Source organism: Panthera leo, chromosome F3 (assembly GCF_018350215.1).
Source record: "Panthera leo isolate Ple1 chromosome F3, P.leo_Ple1_pat1.1, whole genome shotgun sequence".
Taxonomy (NCBI): Eukaryota; Metazoa; Chordata; class Mammalia; order Carnivora; family Felidae; genus Panthera; species Panthera leo.
The window spans coordinates 14,415,506-14,425,523 of NC_056696.1; the positions used below are offsets into that span (position 1 = coordinate 14,415,506).

The window sequence follows — 10,018 nt, forward strand, 5'->3', positions numbered from 1 at the left end:
TTTTGGTATTTACAATATTTTATTAAATGATATGAGCACGTTATTTTTTTCAAAGTTTATTTTATTTATTTTGAGAGAGAACATGAGTGGAGGTGGGGCAGAGAGAGAAGGAGAGAGAGAATCCCAAGCAGATTCCATGCTGTCAGCACAGAGCCCAATGTGGGGCTCGAGCTCACAAACTGTGAGATCATGACCTGAGCTGAAGTGGAACACTTAACCAATGGAACCACTCACGCACCCCTCATCTTTGCATTTTTTGCAATATAAGTTAATTTGTAAAAGTCAGATTTGGGGCATGTGACTGACTGTCTCAGTCAGTAGAGCAGGTGACTCTTGATCTTGGGGTCATGAATTTAAGCCCCACATTGGGTGTAGACCTTACATAAAAAAATTTGAAAAAAAAAAAAAAAAGAATTACAGTCAGGTTTATTGAAGTATAATTTACATACAATTAAATTCACCTTTTTTAGGAAAAGTTTTCAATTAGCAATAATCGCGCCTCGGATAAACCTCATTGGCTACGATACTGCCACTGCGCAAAGCCAAATTCACCTTTTTTAATATGTGTGATAACAGTTACATATCCACCACTTGATTCAAAATACAGAATATTTCCTTTGCACCACCAAGTTCCCTTAGGCCCTTTTGTGATAAATCCCTTCCTCCTTCTCACTGGCCCTTGGCAATCACTGATTTGATTCTGTCCCTACAGTTTTGCCTTTTAATATCATATAGGGGCTCCTGGGTGGCTCAGTCAGTTAAGCGTCTGACTCTTGATTTCAGCTCAGGTCATGATCTCACAGTTTGTGAGTTTGAGTCCCTCATTGGGCTCTATGCTGACGGCTCAGAGCCTGGAGGCTGCTTGTTGTGGGGCTCTGCATGGACAACACAGAGCCTGCTTGGGATTCTCTCTCTCCCTCACTCTCTGCCCCTCCCCCTCTTGCATGCATGCTCGCTCTCTCAAAATAAATTAATAAACTTAAATAAAAGAATTTCATATAAAGGATAATATATGACCTTTAGTTTCTGGCTTCTATCAATTAGCATAAATGCTCTTGAGATCATTCATGTTGCATAAATCAGTGGTTCATTCCTTTTTATTACTGAGTAGTATTCTATAGTATGAATGTACCATAATGTGTTTGTTCTTTTACCAGTTGGTAGACACTCAGGTTGTTTTAAATTTTTAAAAAATTTTTTAATGTTTATTTTGAGAGAGAGAGAGAGCATGCAAGCAGGGGGCAAGGGTGGGGCAGAGAGAGGGGGACAGAGGGTCTGAACCGGGCCCTGCTGCTGACAACAGGGAGCCTGATGTGTGGCTCAAACTCACAAACTGTGAGATCATGACCAAAGTCAGATGCTTGACTGAGCCACCCAGGTGCCCCGGTTGTTTTAAATTTTGGATGAATAGTAACGTATTAGTTGACTAGATGCCATAACAGGGTACTGCAAACTGATGGCTTAAACAATAGAAGTGTATCCTCTAACAGCAAAAGAATGATAAGAGGGGGAAAAAAAGTGACCAAAACATTCACTAACACAAGGAAATGGAAAGGAAGCTTGAGTTTGTCTCCTGAGAAATCTCCTGAGACATTGAAACAATCTTGAACCTTGCACATATTTGAGGGTTGAACTGATATTACCTAAGTGGTCCAGAATCCACCAAAGTGAGAAATAATTTTAGAAATCAATCCCTGACAATACTCTCAGAATGCTTGGCAGAAATTATGTAAAACTGGAAAGCAACTTTTATGGGGTTGCCACAGGAAAAATATATCCCTACTAAAGATAACTTACCAATGAAAATGTATAAAACAAGGAAGAACCCATTAGGCCCACCACCAATGTCTGCTTAAGTTGTGAGTTACACATGGATGGTGATGAGAACAGAGCCGCTGGAGTTGTGTGCTGCAGTGGCCCCCAGAACCATCTACCATCAGCAAGGACCAGCAGGGACACCACAGGGGGAATTAGAGCCCAGGAACATAGGACAGGCTTTGTAAAAATAATTGAAGACTCAGAAGGAGGACTTGAAATCCTAAGAAAATAGCAAGAGGCTATGAAATTTTCTTAATGTTTATTCATTTTTTGAGAGAGAGAGAGAGAGAGACAGACAGAGCATGAGTAGGGGAGCGGCAGAGAGCAAGGGAGACACAGAATTGGAAGCAGGCTCCAGACTCTGAGCTGTCAGCACAGAGCCCTATGCAGGGCCCAAACTTACAAGCTGCGAGATCATGACATGAGCTGTAGTTGGACACTTAACCAACTGAGCCACCCAGGTTCCCCAGTAGCAAGATGCTATATATATAATATATATATATAATATATATATATATGATGCTGTATTAAGAAGTGATATCTATTTATATATATGCTATATTATAATATATAAATAATATATTTATATATGTTTATATATAAATATATTAATATATTTATATATATTAATATACATATTTATATATATTATATATATTAATAATATATATAATATAATATATAATATAGCATATAATATATAATATGCTATATTAAGAAGTGATACCTATATATACATATAAGATGCTATTATTTAAGAAGTGATACCTATTTTTCAAATTTTCTTCAAATAAAGAACATTTATTTGAAGAAAATTTGAAAAATAGGTATCACTTCTTAAAATGACAAATATGGCCAAACTAAAAACTCAAATATATAGGTTAAACAGTAATTAGATATAGATGACAAGAAAGCTGATGAGCTGGAAGATAAATCGAAAGATATTCCAAGCTTGCACCACAGAAAATAGAGATAGAAAATGTGACAAAAATTAAGGGGGTCGGGAAGTGTTGACATGTTCTTTCAAAATGTGGCTCCTTAGCAGGATTTTCTTGATAGAAAAGAGACCATCACAAAATGATAAGTTCTTTAGTGTTCCCCATTTTCATCTCTTCATTTCGGAAAACTCTTAAACAAAAGAGCTGGACTTAAGGGATGTCAAGACATAATACCCAAAGGGTCTCTTATTAGAGAATTAGAGTTAATAGCAAGATGTTTAAATGAAGAGTATAGTTGCCGGGCGCCTGGGTGGCTCAGTCAGTTAGGCGTCCAACTCTTGGTTTCGGCTCAGGTCATGATCTCACAGTTGTGGGATCGAGCCCCAAGTGGGGCTCTGTGCTGACGGCATGGAGCTTGCTTAGGATTCTCTCTCTCCTTCTCTCTCTACCCCTCCCCCATGCATGCTCTTTCTCTCTCTGTCAAAATAAATAAATAAACTTTAAAAATTAAAAAAAAAAAAGGAATATAGTTCTTGTGAAGGCAGGTGTAATGAGGGCAAACAGAAGCTCTGATGAGGCATTTGATATCCCAACTTTAAGTGGAAGAAGTTTAAAAAACTCCTTATGGGAAAATGGGAGAAATAATAGTTAAATGGTAATACTTAATGCTTGAGTTTCACCAAAGAAGTGAGCCTAATGCAAACCTTGGCGAATATATTTCTTTAAGTCTTCCTCCAAACATTTATTTATATTTAGCCAAATGGTTAGGGGGAAAGTGGGAAAATTAGATTCATATTTATTCTTTTTGTTCTTAAATCATCCCGATTAAGTCACATCTGGAGCAAGTTTACAATCGGGGGCCACTGCCAAATACAAGGAGCCAATATTTACTTGGGAATATCAAGTATAATCACAAGCAGAATGCCAAGAAGGAAATCACCAGTCTCTTTAGAGCTGACTTGTACTTTCAATTAATGCAGTACAACAAGTATCTGATCCCGATTTCCTCTCAGAAATAATATAAACTAATGGTGAATGGACAAAGGCAGGAGATGCTGAGGACCATATAGAGGATGAAGACCTTTAGCAAGAGACAACCTGTTTACAAAATAGGACGGGGCTGCTTTGGGAAGTCATCAAGCAACAATGGCCTGCAACCAGTCTTTCTTGTAATAAAATAAAGAAGTGAGAAATCATTCCAAATTGTAAAAGTAGATTGGTAAATATTTTAGCTGCATACTTCTGGGAAAGCTATTTTCTCTTCCCCTAACCTTCCCCCTTAAGTAGGGCATACTGTTCAGAATTCGAAACCTGATGGCCAAGTTTTTAGGATAAACAAGACTTTGTGGCTCTAGAAGGAGTCCTGTCTTGAAAGCTGATTTAGTTTGGAAATTGGGGTGAAGGTAGAGGAGAAGGGGTTGTTAAATAAAAGGAATGTGGACGTTACAAGAAATGATGAGGTTCAAAATGCCTGGATTTTGTTCCTGGCGCTAGTACTTGTCCAGGCAATTTTAGGCACATATAATAAATATGAAGCCAACTTGGCTAAGCCCAGAGCTGACTGTAGACCTGAAGAAAGTTCAAGTGTGAAAGGCATCAACAAGTGGGAATCGAACTGCGTGTGTAGAGACAAGTTTTAGAGGACAATGTAAGCTTTTTGGCAAAGCAGGATCATATAAACTTTTGGGGGAAAACATAAGCTTTTTAGGAAAAAAACTGAGACTACTTAAGAGACAGAATAAGAAAAATGCTCCATTGAATGGATAGAAGAATATGAGGTTAAACACCAGAGATAAAAGAAAATGAAGAGAATGGTTGACTTTGTTGTTGTTGTTGGCTGACACCTGTCTGAGCGTTTAAAACTTTTCTTTTAAATCCACCTTTGCTATCCACTGATGAAAAGTAAGTTGAGAAATGAGTTTTACCTTAACAGAAAGTAAACAGGTTCAGTTTAGTGCTTACCAGCAAGATTGAAGTTTAAAGGGGAAAAGGTGCAAAACTATGATAGTTCTCCAATTTTCCTTTCTTTTCTTTTTTCTTTTTTTTTTTTTAAGTTTATTTTGAGAGAAAGAGAGAAAGAGTGCAAACAAGGAAGGGTCAGAGAGAGGGAGAGACAGAATCCCAAGTTGATAACGCAGAACCTGACACGGGGTTCTAAATCACGAACTGTGAGATCATGACCTGAGCGGAAATCAAGAGTCAGACGCTTAACTGACTGAGCCACCCAGGTGCCCCATTTTTTAAATCCAATTTTCTTAGAAGCCAGTGTTCAGGATGCCTGGCTGGCTCAGTCAGAAGAGCATGCAACACTTGATCTCAGGGTCATGAGTTTGAGCCCCACATCGGGTATAGAGGTTACTTAAAAAAAAAAAAAAAAAAAAAAAAAAAGAACTTAAAAAAAAAAGGAAACCATTGTCTGCTGAGCTAATAACAGTAATATAAGAAAATTATATTTTAGATGATGCTAAAAGATATCCTTTTTGGTCTTCACTTTATGGAAAATAAAGTACTTTGACTTATTTTAAAAATGCTTTGAAACAGTTCTGGTGTTGCAGCAAGGTGTGGAAATTAATGATTTTTTAAAATCATATAATTTGATGTAAAAACATCAGTGGTCTCCTAAGTTTTTCTTAATGGTGCATGGTTTCCAATCCCTATAAAAGCATAACTGATCTCAGGGTTAATCAACCTCAGCACTCTTGACATTTTGACCCAGGTAACTCTTTGAAGTAGGGGGCTGTTTTCCATAGCAGCAACGCTGACATTTCCCAACTAGATACCAGCAGCGAGCTGTGACCATTGAAAATGTGTCCAGATATTGACAGATGTGTCGGGGGAGGTCACCCCAAAGTGCTCCCAGCTGGGAGTCACTGGTTAGTTTAACTGTGTTAAGATAAACCATTTAAGATTCACCTTCTAATTAAAGTAGGAATAAGGTAAGCTTACTTGCTTAATTGATAGCTGATATGGGAAACAAAGGCAGAACAAAATGTAGATAAAATTAAATTTCCTTATAATCTACAGGCCATTGACAAATACTTGAGGGCGGGAGGGTAAGACATTCTTTCAATCTTAATGTTTTGCTAGAGGGAAAAACAACTTTAGCTTGACAATAGCTAGGCCTCCAGGATCCTGGGAGTCTCCTTTAGCATATGAAAGTCCTTCTGGAAACTTCCCCTGGACTTTACTTCCCCCAATTCCTCACAACCCCAGGGCAGCTCTTTCTGCCCAAGAGTCCTGTCCCCGTGCTTTAATTAAACCACATTTTTGCACCGAAGAAGACTCAAGAATTCTTTCTTGACCTTCGGCTCCGAGCCCCAACATTTCCACATCCTCCATAATAGAGTTTGACAAAGTAACTGGTGTTAAGATGATGCCTATAAGGCCCCTAGGTTGGGGCACCTGGGTGGTGCAGTTAAGCACCTGACTCTTAATTTCGTTTCAGGTCATGATCTCGGGTTCATGAGTTCCAGCCCCGAGTAGGGCTCTGTGCTAACAGCGTGGAGTCTACTTGGTTTTCTCTCTCTCTGTCTCAAAATAAATACGTAAACTTAAAAAAAATAATAAAGCACCTGGGCTGGGCCTGGCTCTGGTTTGGTACTTAAACATATTAGTGATGATGATGGCTCCAAAGCGGAAGTGAGGGTAGGAGGGTGGGGGCGGGGAGGGGAGAAGGCGGAAGGAGGGGAGAGAGAAGATGGTGAAGGAAGGACTTGCTATGCTTTCCTTGCTTGGAAATGGGCCGAATCGGCTCACCTCTCACCGTGCACTGGCTCGGAGCCTGTGAACAGGAAAGGAGGTAGGTGAGGGCACGATCAGGCGGGAGGCAAAAGATCTGATGAGTGTTTCATCAAAATAGTGTTTTTCCTAGTTACAACGATCTCTAAGGCTTAATTCCTTCACACAGGGCATTTTCCGGTCCCAATTCCCATTGACTTGGTTTTGTGAGAAAACCAAGTGATGCATACCCATCAGACAAGCAGGATTTATTTCCAGGACAGATTAGAGAAAGTAGATCTTATGCTAATCACTGATAAAGTAAAGCTTTAAACTTCCTCCTATTACATTTAGATTTCTCGAAATCCACACCCGTTTTGCATACAGATTCAAAACCCAGTTATTGGCTAGGAGGCACTCAATAAATGCTGATTGCCTGCACTTTTATTAACCGCAGTGAACAGTAGCAAGGATCTCCTGAGGCCAATAGGAGACTCAGAATGGTAAGCAGGTGAGTTAGGCTAATTAGGCTAAGTGAGTCTGGGATAACTTGAGTTATCTTCACTTGTGAGCACAGGTCTTTCTTCCCACAGACCCATGGCTCTGCCACAGGTTCTCTTCATGAGCGTGGGTGTTACGGCTCAACCCGGGGAGACTCGTAGCTCCTGAGAGATAGCAGATGGCAAGTTTCCTCCTCACGCCTCTCGTTCTTCTTCTCTCTTCCTCTGAAGGCGCCAGAGTTCAAGAGGTTGCTGTAGAGCTCCACTCGGACCAGTCTTCTGCACTGAGGTACAGCTATTCACGATGTTCTCGTTTGTTTGCTTATTTATTATTTTTTATGTTGAGAGAGAGAGGACGTGTGAGCGGGAAAGAGGGGCAGAGGGAAGAGAGAGAGAGAGAGAGAGAGAGAGAGAGAGAATCTTAAGCAGGCTCCACGCTCAGCGCAGAGCCTGACGCCAGGCTCAATGCCAAGACCTTGGGAACATGACCTGAGCTAAAATCAAGAGTTGGATGCTCAACTGACTGAGCCACCCAGGCGTGCCCCGAACGTTCTAATAGAGGTGATTTAATGCTGGTTTTGCACCAATCCCAGAGAGCAAGAGGGACCCTAAGGGGAGGCAATAGGTAGGATCTTGCTCTCTGGGCCAGGCTAATACCAGTCCATGGGTACATGTGAGTATAACTGTACTGATTTGAAATTACTGATATACTTCCTTCCCTTTGGCAAATAGCCACTGCCCTGAGCTCTGGAGGGTCCCCACCCTGGTCCTGGGCCTAGTATTCCCAAATATTTAAAAATATTTTGAATATTGCCTTGCCCAAGCTAGTGCTTTCAATGCTTTTCAACTAGTGACTGAGTTGTGTTAAAAAAATTTCATTGAGGGGTGCCTGGCTGGACATGTGACTCATGATCTCAGGATTGTGAGTTCGAGCCCCACATTGGGCATACAGTTTACTTAAAATTTATTTTTTTAATTTTTAAAAAAAGGTTTATAGTTGAGAGACAGTGTGGGAGCAGGGGAGGGGCAGAGAAGGCGGACAGATGATCCAAGCAGGCTCTGCACTGACAGCACAGAGCCCGGTGCAGGGCTCGAACTCACAAACCAGGAGATCATGACCTGAGCTGAAGTCGGACGGACGCTCAACCGACTGAACCACCCAGGTGCCCCTAAAATTTTTTTCATTGAGCTTGCAGGTCATACCAAGATGGATAGAGTATTGAGGGGACAGGTTTGTCAATTGTATGGGATGGATGGCCAATAACAAATTGGAAGAGATTTCAAAGGAGTGGGATGGAAATTTGGTAATAATTTCCTTGTGCCTTGACATTTATGACAGTCATCATCACTCCTCCTCCTTGATCTCAAGAGTGAGTGGAGACATGAGAAAGAGGAGGCCTGGTATAGAGTAGGTGTTCAATAAATATTTGTGACTGAACGATTGAAAACATGACTGAGTGACAAGTGGAAGTCACTACTGGACATTTGTTTCTCTGAGGGTTAAATAAGATAATCGTCAATGTGACAAATGTGAAACACCTGCTCTTTGGCAGGTTTGGGTGAGGATCCAGGGTTGAATCCAATCAAAGACTATTAATCAATTTAGAAGGGAAACAGAAGGTTGAGAAATGAGAAACTATCTGCAGCAAGGAAATCATGAGCCAGAGAAAAGTATTGTTTTTTTTTTTTTAAAAAAAGGAGATGAAAATTAATGAACAGAGAATAAAATCAGTAACAGGGCAGTGGCATAAAAAAAAATAAAGTTAGCATGACACTGGTATTAAGAGGAGTAGAACAGCCGGGCTCTGAGATAATCCTCCTACACCACTGCAGCTTACCAAACTTATATGGGCTCCATCTTTAAAGACAGATGTTGATACCATGTAAATAAATGCTCCAGAAGAGTAGAGCGGATGAGCAGGGATGGCTTTGTACGGGTGTGTGATGGGGGAACTAAGGGAGATGATTCATTTTCAGAAATACCAAATAAAAAGCTATGCTGTCTAGTTAACAATAGGTTTACAACCTATTGGAAGTATGTATGAACCCGGCCCCCCCTCCCCCCACTCAACAATGGAGTCCCAAACCCTTAGACGCTTCACTTCCTGGTTCTTCTTCCCCTCTCTGTCTACGGGCTTATTTTTATGCGCTTTGCATTGAGCATGTGCCAAAGGACAAATGGAGGAGGTAGTGAAAGTCTCTGCGTCCCCTCAAGGAATGTACATGTGTTCCAATCAGACTACTTTTTGCCTTACATGAACACAGGCGACCGGTTGGGTAAGGCTGTAAGCTCTGTAGTACTCAGCCAATGAGGAAGCAAGGGAGGGACTTGTATGTGAGCAGATAAATTGTCTGCTATGAGTGCCCCAGTGTGCCTGTCGCTCACACATCTGTTCTGTTTTTAATTTTTTAAATTTACATCCAAGTTAGTTACCATACAGTGCAGCAGTGATTTCAGGATTCCTTCATGCCCCTTACCCATGTAGCCCATCCCCCCTCCTACAACCCCTCCGGTAACCCTCAGTTTGTTCTCTATATTTAAGAGTCTCTTGTGTTTTGTCCCCCTCCCTGTTTTTATATTACTTTTGCTTCCCTTCCCTTATATTCATCTGTTTTGTATCTTAAAGTCCTCATATGAGTGAAGTCTTTCTTCGACTAGTTTCACTTAACATAATACCCTCTAGTTCCATCCACGTAGTTGCAAATGGCAAGATTTCATTCTTTTTGATTGCCAAGTAATACTCCATTGTGTGTGTGTGTGCATATATGTGTGTGTGTATATATATATATATATATATATATATATATATATATATATACACCACATCTTCTTTATCCATTCATCCATCAGTGGACATTTGGGTTCTTTCCATGCTTTGGCTATTGTTGATAGTGCTGCTATAAACATGGGGATGTGTGTGCCCCTTCAAAATAGCACACCTGTATCCCTTGGATAAATACAAGTAGTACAATCCTGGGTCGTAGGGTAGTTCTACTTTTAGTTTTTTGAGGCACCTCCATACTGTTTTCCAGAGTGGCTGCACC

At 40.5% G+C, this 10,018-nt stretch overlaps 1 non-coding gene across 1 annotated transcript; it reads right to left on the bottom strand.

The window, feature by feature from the left end:
* Positions 1 to 405: 405 nt before the first annotated feature.
* Positions 406 to 544, bottom strand: LOC122212534. The gene has a single exon (XR_006199204.1). It is a non-coding gene; the product is annotated as a U4 spliceosomal RNA (small nuclear RNA).
* Positions 545 to 10,018: the final 9,474 nt, after the last annotated feature.